General features: G+C 41.1%; 1 protein-coding gene across 16 annotated transcripts in view; it reads right to left on the bottom strand.

Annotated features, from left to right (window-relative positions):
- SVIL (supervillin) overlaps positions 1–22,059 on the bottom strand; it is a 101,009-nt gene that overhangs the window by 65,124 nt on the left and 13,826 nt on the right. The window lies entirely within an intron of this gene.

Here is a 22,059-nt window from a genome sequence, read left to right as displayed (position 1 = left end):
TGAGGATCTGTTGCAACAGTATCACACCATCCATGACAGAAATATTTCTGAAGATTGTCTACTGTTTGGAAGCTCCCTTCTTCTTTTCTGAATAGCCTTACAACATGCATTTCACAGAGGAACACATATTTACACTGAGAGCAAAACTGCAGTCTTATGATCAAAAAGCATGTATTACAAAGTCTCCAGGTTCCCAAAAGTGAGTGAACCATAACAAGCAATTGGCAATCTCCCCACCCTCTTCTAGATTAAACTTTTTCATTTCTGCAATCAAGCACATCACCAGAGGGTCTAAATGATGACCAGCGCTGCAAGTACCCTCTCCCTCCATTCCCTGAGGATGCAACAAAGAGACCTCAGAGCTGCCAGCCAGGGAGCAGGTCCTGGTCTGGGACTGCTGTGCAAAAACACATGGAGCTACTGACAACTTACTCCCAATGAAAAATTGCCTTCCCTCCCCATCTGTATTAAATTTACTACCCAAGACCCTAAACTAATAAACAGTTGGTCACTGACACAGCAATCATTTTATTTTTCAAAGGCAGACCCAGACTTTAGAACACAACCCAAACTTTAGAACAATTCAATTGCAGCTACACTCCTACTACTCTACATCAGAGCTGAGATTTAACTATTTCAAGGAAGACCTATCTGCAAAAACCTGCTTATGCACAGTATTTTAAGTCTGGGTAGAATGTCTTTTATTTTTGCAGAAAGGGTTTAATGAACCTTATTATAGTTAACAATATGGGTCTTAATTTAGAGAATATACATTTTGTCTATTCATTTCAAAACTTCTTATCCCTTTCCATTTCCTTCTGCCACTTCTACAGGTACAAAGATTGAAAAATAGCTTTAAAAAAATGTAAAAAAAAAAATTTTAACAACTTGATAAAGAAGCTCAAAATGTGCAAAAAGGCATTTTTAGGCATCTGCTACAAGTCAGTGCAGATTTCAAGCAGCTTTGCTAATAGCATTATTCAACTTTAATAGACAACTTTTTCCTGTTTTTGTTAACATTCATTTTCTCTTTCCATTAAATGGAGAATAAAGCACAAAGATTACACAGAAACATCTTGTTAGAACAAAACAGAATATTGTAAGAAAAACAGTGCGAATGGTACGTAAATCATTATATTTTACACTACAGCGTTAAAAAGAATACTCTGAGCCATATGGATCCTCTAAAAAGGCCAGATTTACATTACTTTGAGAGGACTATGCACTAACTTCCAAAGCCCACTCAGTATCAGCTTAGCTAATCAGAACCAGGCATATCTTAAATTTATAGCTGCTCTAACAGGATGCAACCCATCCTAGAATTTTTTGGCACTGCAACAGCTGTCCACCATGAAAACCACAAGCAGACCACAGAGAAATTCTGCCTAGCCCAGCCAAAACTGGGGAGGGAATATGAGAACGGAAGAAAGGAGCCTGCATTGCTTCCCCGGGAGCAGGGAGAGAGAAGGGCTTGTGGGGGGGGCACAGCCAGTTTGGCTCTTGCGCCCCTTAAACACATTCAGTAACATTCATACACACCACATCTATAATACCTCAAAATCATCTCAAAACTTTGCTGTGTTTCACAGGGGTGAGTCCCAAACACAGAAAAACTTAGCAGACAATCAAATTCCATTACACAGCTTTGATATTTTATGTATTTCCTCCTGTTCAAATTAAACACCATGCGGGGGGAATTAAAGTCCAATAAAACTTGCTTACCACAATATTAAAGTCTTAAATACAAAACACAGGAGGAAAAGTAAAACAACTGTGCATCAAAAGACAATAAATATGCCCACAAAAGAAACATCAGTTTAGCAGAGTCTTATTCAATGGTTAATTTAAAGATAAAAAAATACCCTCACAGCACTCGATAGACAGAAAGAAAATATTTACAACAGCATTTTGTTCTGGTTTTTACTGAAGAATTCTAAACATGTTCATAATCATAGCAATTTAAAATATTTTTATTCAAAATTAAGAGTATCTTTAGTGTACATCAGACTTGCTCACAAGTTTAACCATTTGTACAGTGTAGCTCTGCTCACTCTTAGGTACAAACTAGCTGGTAAAACCACTACCCATAATTTAATATGTAGGAAATTTAAAATGCAGAATCTAAAAAGAAGAAGTAGATGCAACCTTCCAGCGTTACTTAGTATATTTAAAGGCCCTAAGTCGGTGGCATGCTAAGCTAATTAAAAGATCCATCTAATCGGATCTTTCAAAAGTGTCCTTTAGGAACTAACAAAATAGCCTAGGTGACTAACTGCATACTGATTGCTAAAGTACCTAATGCAGCTGCAGGAGAGCCAGTCAAACAATATTTACACATGCAGACATATATACGAGAGATTAAACACACACAAACTGCATTTTCTTTTATCTACTTGGAACTCTTACCTTGCTCCTCAGAGTATTTAACATTTCCCAAATAGCTGGAGATCCAAGGATTTCTGAACATGGTTGCACACAAACAAAGGATTCGGCAAAGAGAAACTACAATAGCAGCTAATTCTCAACCAGCCACAGCCCTTAGGCCTGTCTTAGCAATATCGTGCAGAGATTTTTCATAGCACAGGACTGGAGCTGTCAGGCTATCGCGTCCCAGGGAGTACAGTAAATGCATAGCAATAGGCTGCAAGCCGGAGCAGCTCAAGCCAGTAATCAGATTACGAACAGAAATTAGGCACATGAATGCTAAAACAGATTGGGCATTGGTGATTGGGAGATTTATAATATTACCACTTCTAAGATCCAGTCAAATCACACATTATATTCCTGTGAAATGAATGCAGAACCCCTAAATCCTCACATTAAGAATTTAACCAAACAAAAAAAAAACCCAACAACAGAAAAAAAGCCGAGAAGAGGAATAATTCCTTCATATCTCCAATCAGGATAAACTGCAGTGCTTATTTAAGAAAAACAGCACCCAGGCTGCCAAAAAATGGACTCTGATAATCATAGCATTATGTCTAAATTTTTGCTTAACTATTAGTTGGAACATTTAAAACAGACAAGATTTATGGATAACATATGAGCAAAATTACTGGTGGGGGTAGGGATTTAAGAAGAGACACCACAGCTCCAAATATTTTAATTCGAGACAGAAGGTGAAAAATTGCACTAAAGTACTGTCTAACTACCCTTTTTTTTTTTTTTTTTTTATTTATTTTAATTTTTATTAAACAGACTTGATGGATTTTGGATTGAAGAGTTGGAACACTTCTAGTTAATTTTCAAAGTCTGGAAATATTTGTTTGCACTGGTGCAATAACCCTGGCTCACACTGAACTACCTGATGGTCTAACACAGACACAAAGAAACATTATATGTGTGACTGAAACAGGTCCATGCACTTAACCCCATCCAAATAAACAGGGAAATCTATCACCTTCCCTCCAACAGACTTCTTCCCTTCCAAAAGATTTCAGCTACTATCAGTATTACAAGCTGAGAGAGCTGGGGTGGTTCAGCCTGGAAAAGGCTCCAGGGCACCTTCCAGCTAGTACCCTAAAGGTGGCTACAAGACAGCAGGAAAGGGACTTTACAAGGACCTGTAGCTACGACAAGGGATAATGGCTTTATGCTGAAGAGGGGTAGGTTTGGATATTAGGATGAAATTCTTTATTGTGAGGGTGGTGAGGCCCTGGAACAGGCTGTCCAGAGAAGCTGTGAATTGCCCCATCCCTGGAAGTGTTGAAGGCCAGGCTGGATGGGGCTGTGAGCAACTTGGTCTAGTGAAAAGTGTCCCTGGATGGGGAGGTTGGAATGAGATGATCTTTAAGGTCCGTTCCATTCCAAACCACTCTATGATTCTATGAGTAGAAAACTCTCCACAGGACTGCAGTAGACTAGAAACACAAGGCTGAAGTTCTTGACTATTCTTATCTGTTTTTGTGATACTTGGTACAACAGAACCCTGACCTATGCTGAGAACCTCAACATACAAACAAGGTATGAGCAATGATTCTGTGAAAGAGACTACAAAAGTGAAAAAACTTCTCCACAAAAAAACTGTTAATGGCTGTTGGCTCACCATGAAGTTGTATTTAGCCAATCTAGGTCATTAAAACACTGTTCTTCATGCTAAAAAGTAATTGCAATGGATAGAAGAACATGCATTTCATCTTGTCTAATGCATCTGATATTTGTTTTAATGTATTTATTTTTAAAAACAAAAATCATGTTGGCGTCAACCTAATCAAATCACCTCTTCTTTAGATGATTTTTCAACAGTCCAGAGCTCCCCGGAATGAGAGTCACCCAACACAAGGAATATGGCCTTGAAGCTTCTAACTCATCAAGTTACAGTCTCTGTTCAGAAATATTTGATGATAAATAACACATTTCTTTTTCTTTGCCTGTAACCTTGCTACCTCTCGTGTTTAATTCTAATCCTTCCCAGCACTACCAAGAGAACACAAACCAACACTGCTGTGCACTCCTGACCAGCTGTGAAGGCCTCCATGTACTCTAGCTGAATCTATACAAAAAATGCAATCTGTTGACACAAGTCCAAATCAGCAATTAACCTGAAAATCTGGTTCTTTATGACCTAGGCATAAGTGCAGGTGTGCTTAAAACACAAAAATAAGATGGGGCAGAACTAACTAAGGAGCTGCTGGTAACAGTTAATGGGGAAATTCTGGACCAGGATATGTCTTGGTATAGCAACAAGAGACACCCTATTCTGAAAAAGAATATTCTGGAAAAAAAACCCCTTCATTCTCAACCGTGCTTGTCCAAAGACTGTTTACCTGATCTTGTGAATAGAGGTATTATTACTTGGAGCACTTTTATGCACCTGTAACTCATCTGGTACACAGTAAGAGAAGTTTCTGATAAAACACAGGTAAATACCACTCATTTTGATAAATTTTGTGCCTGCAATCTTTAGTAAGGTTGAAGGAGAAGTCAGACTTGACAGCTGAGCTGATGCAGTAGCTCAAGGCTGCCAAGAAAGACAGTCCCAGCCATCGTTCCTCTTGCTGCAGGACCTCTGCTAGGTCCTGCTCCCCTAGTGACCCAGCCTGAGGACCGAACTGTAGGAAACATCCCCTTTTATTTTTGCTGCATGATCTTTTAAGGAGGTGCCAGAACAAAGAAAAAGGCACAGGATCTTATGATCAGGAAAGGGATCAACCCTCCTGGCTAACAAAGGGAGGGAGAGGTCAGGCTCCTCCATTTCTCTGCTATACATCATCCTCAACATTTTGTCCTCAGCATCTTCCTGGTGAATGAGGTGCCGAAGGGAAAGCACAATGAGCTGCAGAAAGACAGGAAAACTCTGCAGTGCCTTTCAAAATCATGTAATTTTTAAATGGGTTCTTACTTGTTCTCTTCAGATTCTGCCTACAGTACAAGTAAGAAGTCAGTCTCTACAACTGGTCTGGCTACCACCTGGAAGAAATACCTGTGATAGGCTTTGGTGTAAATAGGACTCCTTTTCCTAATATATATACAGCTGGCAGGTCAAGAATCCAGGGGCTACCTCATGAGACTAAAGAGAGTTATTATAGGGGAAAGTAAAACAGTAAAAAAAAAAAAAAAAAAAAAATATCTATGAAGCTCTTCACAAACATACCTAGAGTTTGGCTTCAAGACCTCTTCATGTTTGGTTGGAAGGCACAACAGAAGGTTGCTCTGTGCACAATACCTATGATTTAACATTAATGTCACTGCTGTTGATACCGAAACTGCTGTTGTGCAGAATCTGCAATCCCAGAGTTCATTCAGTGTCGATTCAAGATGAGGGGTATGTGCCAACACTGCTTCCAATATTAAAACTCTGAGATGCTGAAGCTTTGGGGTATTACAGCAATGCTACGTACTTCACACAGATCACTGGGAATACTGACCTGCAGGTAACTGACTACTTTCATCTCTCCTTTCCATCCAAAAGGGATCACCTATCGCAAGAGAAGACTCTGCTCTGGCCCTTAACCAGCTTTGGAAGTGGAGAAAAACAGAAAGGGTGCAAAAACAGTAAGTCAGCAGAGTCAATCAAGGGTATCAAGAAAAAAAGTCTTGGATTTAGCATTTTGCTGCTTGTTTGAAAAGAGCAGGTTTAAGAGCAAATCCTTACCAGAAAAAAAGAAACTAATCTCCAAATACTCGATGAAGAAAGGAAGAAGAGCAGTTTGTCCTTCAAAAATGATCCAGTCTCCAGGACCTGCAAGTGTGCTCAGCCAAACTATTTTATCAAGGCTGTGTTACAAATCGGTAGTAATGTTCTTGTCCCCCTATGCCATCATTAATTCTTGAGCATTAGCAGCTTCCAACACAAGCAAACAAAGAGAGAACAACAGTTCAGCCGTCGGAAAGGGGGGTAGCCCAGCGGGAAGCTAAGTTTGCAGTCATCTGGGCTTAGAGCTCGAGGTTAAGCATGTATACATTTCAAATCTGAGACCGCTCATGAAAGACCAGCTGGCAGTTAAACGTTGTTCTGAAGCTTCCCACAGGAAGAGAAGGAAAATATCTTCCTTTCGTCTGGCAAAACTAATAGCTCTAATCAAAGCTGGAGTTTAAACCACTTGCAAAACACTTCCCAGCTTACAGGCTTGCCAGCCCCAGAGCACTATGGAGTTATGAACCAGGTCCCACCAAGATCAGGCCTTTTTTCCTCTTGAATTTTGATCACTTATGGATTTATATTTAGAAGTGTTTGGAAATGATAAAGAGAGGTAGATACTTTGTTGTGACTTGCAGTTATCATAAAAGCAAAAATCAAAGAAGCCTATGACAGCTGTTTGAAGAAAACCTAAAAATAAAATAAAATTTTAAAGAAACCAACAATGGGGAGGAAAGAAAACCCACAAAGACTGAATGAAACTTTCTGCAAATATGCTAGTTAGATAAATGGGAATCTGAGCAGCACAGAAAACTGAGACGATCTGTATGAAATCATATTTTCATCCACTCTTCATGGATGAAGAGCTAAAGGAGCTCACGAATTTTATTCAACTGCTCTTCTGGCCAAGGTGAGTACCCTTGGAATAGCTAGTCAAAATGAGCTATGACAAGATCTGAGATGCTGTGGATGATTGCAGGAATAAAGGTCAGAAGACTGGGCTAAAGCAGACCACTCTTTTCCATCAGTCCATCTGACCTCCCCTCCCAGCCTGCAGGTTTCTCACCTACCCCACACCACCCTGTCAGTTATCGGTATACAAGCAGATCTTTCCAAAAGAAAGTGGCAAGGCACTCCCTTTTCTTATTTCCTCTTCCTCCCAGTCTCTAGAAATCTCTGCCAAGTTGTTCTAGAAATCAGCCCAAAGCGGAAGGACAGGTCAAAAATCTCACAGAAGATTACTTCAGTAGTACAATCACTTAAAAGCTCAAGTCACATCGCAGCAGCCCACCTTGCAATCACAGTATGTATTCTGGGTTTGGCAATTCCAGTCAGGTTTGTCTTCTGTATCCAAACCCCGTGTGTGTGGGGAAGTGGTATTTTCTCATTTCTTAAATTGAGTCCAATCGTATGGACTTTAAAAACAGCATAAAGTTTCCTGACATGGTGCCATCACTCCAGCAGAAAGCAAATACAATCCTTTCCAAATAATCATCCTGGCAAAAAGATTTATGTCTGGCCAGCGATTGTGTTTTGGACAAACCTTCAGTTTAACTTCAGCACCGCATTGCTTGTGTAGTGTACTTCAAAAGAGGTCATATGTAAAGAGATGAAAAAAGCTGATTAGTAAGATTTATAAAGGGGACTGAGATTTGTAGTACAAAATGTGTTGAAAGAATATGGATGGTCCTTTTGTACTGGCTATTTAGTAATGTGCTCTGGGAAAAGGGAGAACAACAGGTGTTTTTGTACCCGCACCAGAAATCCCCTGCCAATCTCCAGATTACTATTTCAGATTTCACTCTACTCATTAATTTCAGCAATTAATTACTCCTAAAAGGAGATTTTGGTACCTTTCAGTTTTGTAACACATTTCAGAATAAGGAACGTGAATCTAATGTCCCCTGACGTCCCTACCTCTCATATCACTGTTCACAAAACTGCATGACAATACTGTAGCATAATTAAGATATCCAAGGTTTTCCTCTTTAGGAGCAGGATCAGAATAGAGGAGCTCCTTCAAGGAAGTTCAAAGGCCACATGCCCTTTTCTCATGTGGTAATCAGATATATCAGTGAGGTACATTACTGAATTCAGTCACAACTATTTGTCTCTGGGCCCCAAGCAGTAACAGAAGATGTCAGGTGTGAACACGGCCTTTTCTGCACTGAGAAAACAGCTGGAAAGAAGGATAAGGCAGGAACACATCTGCCAGCAACACAGACAGCTCAAAGACTTTGAAGAGACATGGCATTTTACTCAACAAAACAGCACTGGACAGTGTTTCACACCACAGCTCTCTGAGCAGCTGCAGCTCAGATTGTGAAGGCACAGGGCGAGTCACAGCTCTGTGGACATCCCCCACTGGAGTTGTGAACCCTCAGCTTCTTTTTGCCATTGCAATGAATGAGAGCTTTGCTGCTGAGATGGCCCCAGGCTTAAACTGCTGCTGGGAGACTGTTAAACTGGTGTCCCTCAAAAACAAGCAGCCAAGGTTTCTAGGACAGGTTTCCCCATCTTCTGACACTTCTAGTGTCTGCAACCAGTATAAGGCTGTCTCCTTGTCAGGAGAAGCAAGTGGCCCTACACAGTTAGGTGCCACAAAAAGCCCTGCCACACTACTGAGTTTTCTCCTGGCTGCTCTTGAACACCTCTGCATGTGTGTAAAAGCCCAATAAGGGAGCAGAGAGAGGCACACATACCCCAAGGAAGAATTTATAACAAAGTTCTTTGGCTCTTCGTGATAGTCATCTAAGGAAAACACCGATTTTGTTTACCACTGCGATGTGACATTTCACAGGCCACATCCTATGCCTGCATACTTACCCTGAAATATAATTTTTCAAGCCTTAGGCAGATAGCAACCTTGCAGACAAGAAATCCATGACCCCAGCTCCTATCCTGTTTATGGCATATTGCAATGCTTTCTCAGAAAATTAAGTATTTATTAAAAAAGAAATAAAGAAAAATGTATGTTTTATTCAATAAATGATGGTCAAGGTAGGACAGCTCAACTATAAGTACTGTCACTGCACTATGAAAAAGGCACAGGTACAAGGCTTAATTTGCAACCAGCATGTCTAAGCAAAAATTAATGAGGAAGGAAAATCTAACCCAGTGATGCTGCAGTTCTGGAGTCTGTTCTCTTGAGAGCAGGTTTAAATTCATGGCAGCTATGGCGTTTTTCCTCTTTATTGCCCTCATTCACTCACAAGGCCCCTGCAAAAATCACCAACATTCTCGGCACTCAGGGGGGTACCAGGAAGTTATTCACAAGTCAGATCTGAAGAGCCTTCCCAGAGCTGCCTGGGAATGTTTGCACAGCATCTGCTTGTCCAAATCTACAGAGATTACACTAAAGGAAAAACATAAATACTTTTTTATAGGCTTCTTCCACGTGAAAGCCAGATTTTATGAGGTGGGTATGAAGCAAACTAGCTTAGTCCTGGTCTGTACACAGACAGTGGGTGCCAATATTCCCTTTCTTCTGGGAGCGAGATAATTGCTTTAGCCATTGAAAATCAGTTTTCCACTAAAGGGCATAAAACTGCATAATAAGAGAGGAGAAACAAATCCCAAAATCATAAAAATAATATAAATTGGTTCCTCTTAGTCCAGGTATTCCTCTGAAAACAGTCAGCACAAGGAATGAAGACGCACTTCCAAGCAAAGGCCCCCACAAAGCGTTTCAGTGTATGGACTGACAGCGTGAACCGGCCTCCTAAGGTTATAACCAAGCACTTGAAACACACGCCAAGAAGAGAACTACAGCTACGAACATTTACACAAAAGAATTCCGCTTTTTAAAGCCACCTCTAGCATAATTCTTGATATCTGCCAGACACAGTGCAGTGTCTGTGACAGCAGCAGCTCGCCGTCAGCACCGCAGAACTGGGTCGCATCTCCCGGGGTCTGCGCTGGATCCGTTCTGGGCCGCGGGAACCATGCAGCATGTTCAGTCCCCAGACGCGGCTCCACGGCTTGCCTAATAAGGCCACGTGCGAGTTGACTGGCTGGCTTATAGGTCACCCAGTGTTTACCTTGCGAGCCGGCGGCAGCTGGAGCAGCCCGGCCCGGCCCGGCCCGCCGCTGCGCCAGCCCCGCGGCCCCCGCGGCACACGGGCCCTGCTCGGCGGGCCGGGCCCGGACACCGCCTCAGCCGAGGGGACGCGCTTTGGTACCACCACGGGCAGCATGGAACTGCGGGGAGTGCAGGTAGAGCTTCCGCCAGTGCACTGTGGGACCACTAGACTGAAAAAATAATCAGGTTTTTCTCACTGCATGGATTGCTCGAAAGTAGGGCAGAGGCGTAGGTACGAACAGCCGCCTTCACGGCACCGAGGCAGCAGACAGGTGCTTGTCAAACACCGGAACCAAGGGAACTAGATGAAAGCAAGGCAGAGACGCTCATTTGAGCACTGCTGTTTAATTATTTATTAGTCTTAGATCAGTTATGGTGAGATTCACTGCAATTCAGGCAGATGGCTTCAAAAGTAATGATTTACCCTCCATAAAAATAGCTATCTGATAAAAATAAAATTAAAAAAAAAACCCAAACCCTTCTGCTGCTGCTTCCCTTGTGATTCAGTCTATTTTCTCCTTTACACCCCTCCTAAGGCAACTTCAAGATGCTAGATTTGGATGCTGTCCTGCGCTCTTTCGCAGCACAGTCTGAGGAAAGCCCCGAGCTGCTCCGCGTTAGAGCTGGCAGGCAGGGGAAAGCAGCACAGGTCCCCTCCTACCACAGCACCCCTGTGAGGGGCCATGCACAGTGGCTTCTCCCTTCACATCACTACAGACAGTGCATTTCCATCCTTCATCAAAACCACCTTGTAACATTTAAATACCTAATACTATCAGATATGCTATATTTATCATCATCAGCTAGAAAACTTGTCTCGAGCCCAGAGAGTAAAACTAAACTATGATTATCACCCCACTGAAGTAACCAAACTGCCACAGTTATGTCCTGTCCCTGCTATGAACCTGGGGTTCATGCTATTATAATTAAAAGAGGTAAAATATACGGCCCTTTCACTCTTAAAACAGTACATTAAAAAAACAGCTGATAGTTTGTAAGCTTAGCCATTATCATTTTGGGCTGAAGCTGTGCCCAGGTGCACGCACAGATCTTGGCTCAGAATCGCTGATTTTCTGCGCAAAGTGTATTCTCACCCAAAATATGCTTCACTTATTCAAAGAAATGGGGCACACACATTCAAAAAAGGGCCATTGAGACATGATTACACAAAGGTAAGTCCTAAAATAAGCCAATTCACTTTGTATCCAATTTGCTTAGATCAGCAGCACAATATGCTCTTATGGATATCAATAATGAATGCTGGAGGAAACTAAACAACGCACAAGGAATGACAAGAACTTCTGTGTGAGCATTAGACCTGTTAAGAGTTTTAGGAAGAAGTCAAGATAGCCCTGAACTATGAAAATTAGTCACATTTCACAGACATTTCACAGACTTTCAGGCTGGGATGAGGGAAAAGCTATAGGACCTGTACTGCTTACTAGAGGAAATGAGTTCACCCATTCGTTTCAAGTCTCTCTGAATACATACTGACAAATCCAAAGTACCAGGGGAACACTACTTCTCCTCTTGGTTAAGGAGAATCTCAAACTTAGGCACATCCAGAAGGGAACACTGACACTCTCAGAGGTGACTGCTTATTTGACACCAGTTTATTTAGGATCATTTCTGTAACTGCACATGAGCAAAGGCTTTCAAATGCTTTTATGCTTTCACAGTTTTAATTTTAAATGGGAGATAATGTTACAGCTGACTTTTCTCCATTTTAACACTCCCATTTTTCATTTCTGCTAACAGACATTATGAATTCCAAGACAGGCTTCAGGAAGGAATTTCGGAAATACAGCAGTATCTCCTCCCCTGTGCTAAAGACGGGGGGAAAAGTAGAATTAAAATTTTTAAAAATATGTATTCTGAATATTTTAAACACAAAAGGATACCTAAGTGGTAGGGATGTCACCCTCATGAAGAAACCTGCCTTTTTTACTGCTCAGGACAAAGCATGGTTACTGTACTCAGTTAAACCTGACTGGTGCAGAGCTAGAGAATAAAGTTCTCACTGCATTTTCCAAAAGCAGGCCAGAAAAGCAATTTCAGCAAAATCTGTATATGCATATCAAAGGTGATGCCGAAAGAACAGAATAATGGCTCGCATAAGACCCCTGCTTAAACCAAGGCTGAAAAATATTTTCCACACAGTACCCCAAAACAGCCACCTCCTCCAGTAACCTTATAAGAATCAGCTGCCACCCCAGCTCTCAGTCACACGAGAGGAAACACATCCACCGTGTAATCACCAGTTATGTGCTGCAGGCACACATTCACTGAGAAGACAGATGGGGTTTCAGTGAGGTAACGGGGAGGTGTTCTTCCCCTGGTCTACAGATGGTCAGTTCAAGCTCAAAAGTAAAACATGATGACTTTGTTGAAATGAAATGAGCAGAGAAAACAACCTATGAATGAAAGAACAAGGTTAGTTGCTTGGGGAGCCAAGAGGTTTGTTATAGTCCAAGTTCCCAGAGGCACCTCATGAGCACACAGGGAACAGCCCCCAGGGCTGGTGCAGTATTGATGCCCGTGTGATGGCTGGGGAGAAGCGCTCAGTCACACCCCAGCTTTTACTGACACACGGAGCAGCTTGGCTGCATTTGCCCCAAAGTTCCTCTTCCCCGCACTAGAACCACCATTCCCAGCCCTATTCCTTTTAGTCTCCCAGCTCTCATCCTCATCAATCCCTCACTTCTGATTTTATTTCTGCTGCCTTCTGTATACTTCTACATTCCTCCTGTACCCCATACTGTCGGTAATCCCACTACATTTCTACTCTTCAGTGTTTCCAAATGTACTTCCACTTCTCCCCTGGCTCTTCTGCTCCCACTGTAAATTCTCCCATTGGAGATCCAGTCTCCTCACTGGCTCTCTTAACACACTTCATTTCATATCTTCCACAAACCTGGCCATGTTTATGAGAAGAGTTTTGTTTTCCTTCTCCAGGAGATTGCAGTAAAGGTCTGTCCAACCTAGCACACTTTATTAGGAGAGAACTGGTCATGGGAAACTAAGGAGGTGTACTAGTGAGAGCTGAACCAACTGCAGTGCACAAAGCTTAACTTCAGCAGCACGTTAGGGAGCTGGCCAACAACCAGAAGGTCATAGTGTAAGCATGCTGATACTCTTGAACATTTTTTTTCTTGCAGGTAAATTCCCTTCATCAGTCAACTTCTTTGTCCCATGAATAGCATCAAAGGAATGCTGCACTGTTTGAAGAGAGGCACTAAGCATGTGTAATGGAAAAAGACATCTCTTAAAAAAGAGAAAAGACAGGCAGCTTGGACAAATTAAGATCTGGAAAGAATGGACTCTCTCGATGTCTAAATGGCCATTAGTTATTACAGTAATATACCAACAACCAGTTACAGAAACGGTGCTGGACTAGATCCTTGCAAGGCAAGGAAAAAATACCTTGCCTTGCAAGGTATTTGTCTAAAAGTGAGGCAAAACCCCTGCTGAGGAAGTGTATAATCATCAGAATCACAGACACACACACAGTAGAATGTCTCCTAGCACAGTGGGACACAGCCCTGTGCCAGGGGATGTTACAGAATCAGTCCCTAGGGCCCTGTCACGTGTGAAGACAGCCTGATGCTCAGCTGCCACAGCAGCACAGATATCAGGAGAGGCTGCAAACCCCAGCAGGGAAATGGGGTATGGTCTCCAGTAAGACTTCTCTCTGCCACCACACTGCGCTTTCTCCAAACACAGAACCTTGCAGTTCTCAGGAGAAATGAGACATTGCAAGCCTTGGGGGATTTGGGGGGACCCTTCCTTGTTAAATGCTCCATCATCCTGACATGCACCATAAAGGCTGGGCCCACAGTTTGTGATTCAAGCAATGAAAGGCACTGTTCATGAGCTTCAGTACCTTGACAGAGCATGTACCGCACAGACACACATGAAATTCATGCAATGAGTCTATTGTCAGCACAGTGTCCTGCCCACAGACAGGACAGTCTACAAAAAGGGGTTCTTATGGCACGAAGACAGTCCTTCCTACACTAGGGAGCCTCTGGGAGCCATTTGGGTACTTCATTTTGGCCCACCAGCACTACTGGCATATTTACTATTAAGTTCTATAGCTACATGCCACACAAAGGATGTTGTAAGTCCAAGCAAGATGCTCGTTTTCCTCGATGCCTTTCTGTACCTGGCCTGACTTTTAAGTGTTAATGGAAAAACTGAATAAAATACAGCATAGAAGAGTTAAGCAATCCAGCAGCTTCTCTAAATGATTTAACAATTTGTCGTGCAGTTGAGCATACATATAAATTGCTTTGATTTAAAAAAAAATCAAGTTCATAAATAGTCAAGTAAACAAAAATAAAAGGCTCAATGAAGGCTACATTTTAGGACATTTAGACTATCTTGTAAATATACTTACTGTTTGCCAGTGGCTGTAAGTCAAACTGCAGCAGTATTTCAGACTGCCATGGAAAGTATGCCTGCATTAAAGCCCAGCACAAGAACTTTAAATTCCTGACAGCATGTGGCCGTGCATGAGATCACTGTGAAAAGCTGCAACATTTTCTTGAGCTCTTTTATTTTTGTTTCCTGAGAAGTTTGAAACCATAATCAGCAGCTTATACCCAAAATCTACATGTAAAGTCAGCACAGGCTGGACTAAGTCCAGGAGTTGCATTAGTTCACAATATGCAGGAAAAGAACAAAATCCTATCCAATGAGATCCGGAGCACTAGAATGCTATTTAATGAAGGCTGAATGAAACTAGAGGACTGCTCTAGTGAGGACACTATATAGGGATTTCACTTGGATAGCATAATTTAATTTTTATAGTCAAATTTGCACTTTCTGTCCTCAAGGGTATGTGTGCATATGTGTGAAAGTATCCTATTAAACAATTTGGCATATGTAAGTTTTCAACTGGTTACTTTTTTGAGAGCTTTTTTTGGCTAAGTATTATCATTATTTCTTGCAAGTCATTATGAGGAACAGTGTGAGAGCATTCAATTTATAGTATTTCAAGGGTCTGTGGGTGTGTAAAACACACCTGAATAGAAACTGGATTTTACAGGACGAAATGTTTCATTGGTTGTGATGGGGTTTTTTTAGATTTTTTTTAAATCTATTGACTCTTAGAAAATTTTATGTCGGAATAAACACACAACTCACCTGTCCTGTCCTTTTGTCTTGCAATCAGGATGCAAAGAGCAGCAGAAGTCAGGCAACTTGGTAAATAATCTCAAAAAATTATTTCAGAAAACAGAAAGGCAGGGAGGAGGAGAAGGAGTAAACTGAGGGATGCCAAGGTGAATCAGCTCTAGGAATGCCAGAAATCTCCATTTATTGTGGACTGCTCTCATGCTTTATCTCAAAAGTTGTTTCTCTGTGGAAGTCGAACTGTTAGTTGTGTTTCTTTTTCCAGCTGGTGAACACTGAGGGTATTCCAGGATCACTACTTTGAGGAAAATGTCTTAATGGAAACTTCCAATAGCAAAAATGTTAAATATTGTAACAAATTTATCCCTCACTATACAAAAATAAAACTAGCATTGTATTTCTATTTTCTTATCTACAGGGCTTAACTGCTTCTGTTCATTGACTCATTTTCCTCTTTAATATCCTCTGTTCTAAGAAAAATAAACAAGCATGGGCTCTGTACAGAATTTTTCAGTTTTTAAATTTGGAGACTGCAGCAGGCCTTTTGCTTCCTTTCAGTTACCCTCATGAAGAGATAGGGGTTGGAAAAGAAGATCTAAGAGAAGATTTGGGGTCCAACTGTGTTGGAAGAATATACAGTTAACCCATTTTCATCGACTGAAATTGCATCAACAACTTTTTTCCCTGCTCCCATTTTTCATCTCATCAAGTGTTATGCCAGCTAATTCTCTCTATTTCCAACACAAGTATTATTAATTATTCAGGATGGAGTCCTGCAAATACTCGTATTTCAACTTTATAGAGCATGCTGGCTGCCTCTACCATAAATAAAAGCTATTTACACAATGTGCAGCCAATATACAAAGCCCCTATCTGTTAGAACTGAGCCATCACACTCCATTAAGCTCCAGTTAGATAACAGCTTTTCTGTAACTTGTTCCATACCACATATCAGTCTGATAATACTGCTACTCCTTTTTGGTCAAGTATTAAAACAATATATTAGTTTTAGCTTCTAATATTATCTTGTCTATGAACTTGCTAGAGAGAGGCCATACTCAGTACTACCAATCCCTCGAGACCAGGCTAAGGGTGATCTGGTGTCCAGTGCAGGTGTTCAGGATATTTCCCGAGACTCATAACACAGGTCACTAAAGCACTGATAATACTGCTAAAGTGGTAGTGGTGGAGGGTATTCACAACTAATTACACATAAATTCTTGACAAATTTGAGAGTAAACCACAAAAACCTTAGCTCCAATGCTAGCCATGAAACCAAAGAGTTCTGTGACTCAAGTTCCCCATGGAAGGGGATATTTTGACATACTTTAATCTTTAAAAGTTTCCATAAAACTACCTTCAAGTAAGCCAAGGCAGAGCTCTGCCATATCCTACAACATCAGGGATTATGGAAGATGCTGCAGTCTCTCCCTCAGTATATTCCACTTGCTGCATAACTGCTCCCAATACCCAATAACATTTTTCAAATTGTTGGTTCAGCAGGTTGGAGGAAGCTGTCTCTGGCAGAGAAAGACAAATGTTACTACAACTATACCCTTTCCTGGCAAGTAATTTATCTGAATCAGATTAAGCTTTTCTGACCTCCTCCACCTATTCCAGGGTTACCTATCCAGCCCCTGCCGTACAAACAGGACACAGCTGAGTAAACAGCTCTGCCCTCCTAGCATACAGCAGTGGGACTCAGAAAAATGAACAGGCTGATTCCTGGGACTCCTGACACCACCACAACAGCATCAGTCATTTTGACCATCGTAACTGATACTGAAAGTCAGTCTTGCATGATAAAGGCAGATACTATAACTTTAAAATACACCCAGAGGTTAATTTAGAGGACATTTGTCCAGACAGACCATCAAACATAACTAAGAAGTCAGATAAGCAAGTGAGAAGATTATGACTTCTACTTCACCATATTTAATCTGACATTGCTTTAACTATAATATTTATCTATTTAGGATACAGCACTACAGAAAAATATTGCAAAGCTTTTTCTAAAGAGTACCAAGTAGTTCTCTGCTCTCCACAGTGTACAGTCCAATACATATTGACGGTGAGTGCATCATCAGATCTGTATTGAAACCACACTGATAACACTAATTAGTTCAAATCTTAGAAACAGCATATTGCCAACTCTGATAGCAGTACAAGTAAAGCAACTGTTATTCTACAAAGCCCTGAAACCTATTTTTTTTTAAATGTTTAAACTCTGAGTTTGCCTTCTACTTGAGTAAAATAATAGGTTTTTTAAAAAGCTCACTAGCATCCAGGGTTTTTTCTTAGAACAGATTTGATCAGATTTTAGAAGTAAATACTTTGTGCTTAAAAAAACCAATAAACAGTAGTTTTAGCTGTTTGGGGTTTTGTTGTTTTTGTTTTGTTTTTGTTTTTTTTTTTTTTTTTTCCAGCCATTATCTTTACAAATATGAACTTGGTATTATGTAACTTCTAAAGTCAGCAGAGTAGCCTAAGGATGGCAACCAATAGACAAAGAGTGCCTAAAATTTGTCGGATAAAGTTCCTTTAGATAAAACCAACTATCTGTCTACAAATGACTGATGTGGCAATCATGATTCTCAAAAATCCTACAAAACCAAAACCTTACAAAGAGAGGACAAAGAACTAAAATTTCCTATCCCCAAGGTACTAAGAACAGTCATGAGCTCATCAGGTACTGGTTTTATAGCCTCCCCATTTAACAGGCTGTGAAGTCCTTATCTCTTTCTACAGTATAACAATCATCTTCTCACCCTCCCCCCTCCACTGAAGGAATATCATACCAGCAAGCTCCTCTTTGGCAGTTCAATCTATGTCTGATTAAACAGAGCAGTTTTTCATAACTTCTGTTTAACCTTGAAATCTGCTGCTTCTATTTCAGACCTGATGAAGTGCTGGTGTGCCTGCAAGCTTGGCTCATTTTTTCCCCCCATACCAGCTGGTCTAATAAATTACCTCTTCCTAACAACCTCATGTTAGCTATGTCCTTAGATCATACACAGCTAAACACTATTATGCCACTTCAAACTTGTATTAAAGAGTGATAAAGAGTACAGCTGTCTTAAGAAATAATAAAAAAGCCAAAGTCACTCAAACTACTACCTTGCATTACAGATAGTCATTCACCTTCCCCACTCCTCACATAGATGAGGAAAGGATCACTTTTAAATGGTTGCCAGGAACATAAGCATTTTCTGTTTAAGCTGCTCTAAATGTATAATAAAATATATGGACTGGACGTTTTAATCAGTTTGAGGTGAGTCCAGGCCTGATGGTTAGGTTCCCTAGCTGTCTGCCAGAGAGAATGAGTTTAAAACCCCCAGTTTGTGTGATTTAAATTTTAAAGCAACTTTTTCACCTAATTTGAGAAAGGGAAGGGGTGGGGAAGGAGCATTTTTGTTGCAGAAAAATCACCTCTTTTCAATCCATGGGAAAAAAGTCCTTTCTCTAAGGTCCAGGAGTTGGAGGCTTAACTCCCGTTTCAGACATGCCTTTATTTGGAAACAATGCAGGAGCAGGCAAGGCAGGGCTTTTTCAGAGATGCTGCCTGGCCACAGGCAAGCTAACAACAACTTGGCAAAACGAGCGGCAGCTCTGCACAATCAATACACCCATATGCTCCCTGAACAAAAAAACAAGCGTGGAGTTTACGGTTTGAAAAAGCAAACAAGCCAAAACCCTCTCTGTAACTGTTTATTAATCATTGAAGGGAAGAGGCGAAGAGCAGAGCTCCATACAAATCCCACAAAGCTTGAGGCTCACACAGCTGCGCTCCTTGGGACACGCATTGCCCGTAGCGCAGTGCTGTCTTCAGGGCTGCAGTGTACCTGCTCTGCAGCACAAGCACTGGCTCCACTTCACAGGGCACAGCCAGCACGGGACATGAGTGGCAGGGGGACAGGAGCTGGCTGAAGTGCTGACAAATGACTCGATGTAAAAGTCAAACTGCACACCATCAACGTACCAAAAACGCAGGAATTCGGGGCAGCTCCCACACTGGTGTTGGCACTCGGCTGTTCCCGGCAACACCTGCAAGATGGCTCCTTGAGATCACATCCCCCTTCTTCCCACAGATGGGGAGAAGAGACTATTTTTACTCAGCTGCTGACCACTTTGACAAAAATAAATGGAAGTAAAACTTGAGGCCAGTCATCTTCCTGATACTCCTCTCTCCCAGGGACCTCGGGAGCATTAGAGGCAGAGGAGAGCAAGTGAGAAGAGCAGACCCCAAGAATTTGAAGCAATAACCTAACCTCAAGTAAAAGGTCAGGATCTGCTTGCATTTTCTTTCTCCACCCTGCTTTCTCTCACACCAGCTAGAAAAGCTGACATATCTTTATAAGTTTTTCTTTTCTCTTTTGGAAAAAGAGACTCTATCAAATTCCTTTCAGGTTTTCTTTCCTGCCTTCTTCCTCTCTAGTATTGCCAAGGTCAGATACAGGAACTATACAAAAAGGCATGAAAGCAAAATAGAAAGAGGAGGTGTCTATTTAAAGGTACTTTCATTCTCTTCAGAAAAAACCCTTTTTGTTCCAGAAGTTAAAGTTCACACTCTGTACAATCTTTAGCTTGCCATTTTCCCTACGCTCCTGAAGCATTGGCTCAGTGCTGTAGAACTGAGCAAAAAACATCCACCTCACTGCTGATCCCAGCTCTGGTGCTGGGTGGAGCACTACCACTAAGCCAGCCTCTCACTTCCAACCTTTCTAGACCACAGTGTTCACAGACTCATCTGTCTTCTAAGACAGGAACCACTCATATCCATCCTCTGATGGATGGTCAATATGAGAAAGAAGGGGAAATACTTATTAAAATATTATTTTGCTAAGGAAAAGTCTAGCTTTTCAACTAACATGGTTTTTATTTCCAGTGGACAGATCTGTGATGAAGTTTGGCAACAGTTCAGTTATTGCTCTGTGACAAGTAACGTTGCTGTCTCCTGCATGGATGCAACCAGCACAGCTTTGGCTGCCAGCATGTGACATTCAAAAGCCTCTCATCCACAAGAGTCTTGAACTTTGTTTTTCATCATGAAATACATCTTGCAGATGTATATTTTTATTTTTCCATCTCATGTATAGAGGCTACATTGCTAAAGCATCTTCAGTAAGCAGGAAGAAGGTGGGCAGGACACAGTTTCTGCAGCAGAAGTCCCTCTTGTAGGAAAAGGACTCAAGACTGAGCAGTGTGGAAGACCTCATGCTTACTTAATCATGCAAACTGCAGGATTAGGCAAGTGATGAATATGCTTTCCTCTCAGAGCACTGAAGGCCTCTGTCAAAAAGGCAGTCAGTATTTTACTCCCAAAAGCAGACACTGCCTCTTTAGTGACCCTACGAGGGCTGCTGAAAGCTAAGGTTAGGAAATTATTTTCCTTCTCTCAAAATTGCATCACGTCTCACTAGACATTACCAATTTCCTGCTGCATTCCTGTTGCACTTCCAGAACTGCTGAGAGCTCACTGCAATATTATTTCTGATAAAATGTATTCCAAAATGTAAGACTTTTTGCATGTTCATGGTCCCAAAGCATCTCTGTTAGGGTCACTGACTGCTGAAGAGTTGCCTCTTAAGAAGAAAGATTTCAATTTCAAAGCAAGTTGAAATGATTTCCTAAATCATCCTAAACCTTGAGAATCTATTTAACCTGTTTTGAGATCCACAGTTGTTTTCAGGTCTTTTGCTTGGATTTAAGAACTGCTTCTTAACTTTTTTTTCCAGCTGTTTCTTAATCAAAAGAATTAAATTAACTAAATTAACTAGTTTGGTTTAGATTTTCATTTTATACAACATCTAAAAAAATAATATCTATTTTCTTTCTCTTCCTTCTATGGATTGTGCTATTAAAAGGGTCCTGTGCTATAAATTTTGAGTTGAGAAACACAGTAATGTGTTCTTCCTTTTCACCCTTTCTATTTGAGAAAGGAAATATTATTATTAGAAGTGAAACAGTAAATCAATTTCAGCAAGATCCCACAATTTAGAACTTTAACCACCTGATTCCAGGGTAGCTATAATCACGTTAAGTAGTTTCACCCATTGTACTACTACGCCACCATAGGAAGAATCACAGAATATTCTGAGTTGCTAAGGATGCACAAGGATCATTGAGTCCAACTCTAAACTCTGAATGGCCCACACAGGGTGTGAACTCACAACCATGGTTATCAGCACCATGCTCTAACCAAGTGAGCTAATAAACAAACATGAGGGATTGGCATTGGCATTTCTCCTAGGGTTTTAATCAATGCTGTCAAAAAATGCAATAGCAACTGATTGCTGCCTTGAGTAAGTAAAGTTAGTGGAGTATTAATACTCCATGTAATAAGGCCCATGAACACTACAGATTGCATATAACAGTTGGCAATTTTCAAGGGAGCCATGACAGCAGGACAGCCCAGCCCTGCAGGGCAATTTATGACAAGTGAATGAGCCAGAAACTGTAATCAATTCAGTGACAAAAATAAGCTCGAAAGACAAACAGCGACTCAATCACTAGAAGCTGATTTATTTCCACGGTAGCTGGATGTAAATACTTCCTCTTCCACTGCACTTCTTCCACTGCTAGACTTTCAGTTCAAAGAATATATTAAGAGATTGAGAACCTACATCCAACACTGTAGCTCCCTCTGATTGTTGTATTGCGTTAAAACTATTGTGAGATTATGTTCAGCCTAGCTGGCCAAGAAGTTTACCACCTCTATAATTAACTCTGGAATCTGACATCATCATTCCCCCAAGGTTCTCTT

Source organism: Hirundo rustica, chromosome 1 (assembly GCF_015227805.2).
Source record: "Hirundo rustica isolate bHirRus1 chromosome 1, bHirRus1.pri.v3, whole genome shotgun sequence".
Taxonomy (NCBI): Eukaryota; Metazoa; Chordata; class Aves; order Passeriformes; family Hirundinidae; genus Hirundo; species Hirundo rustica.
This window is presented reverse-complemented; position numbering and strand designations above follow the sequence as displayed.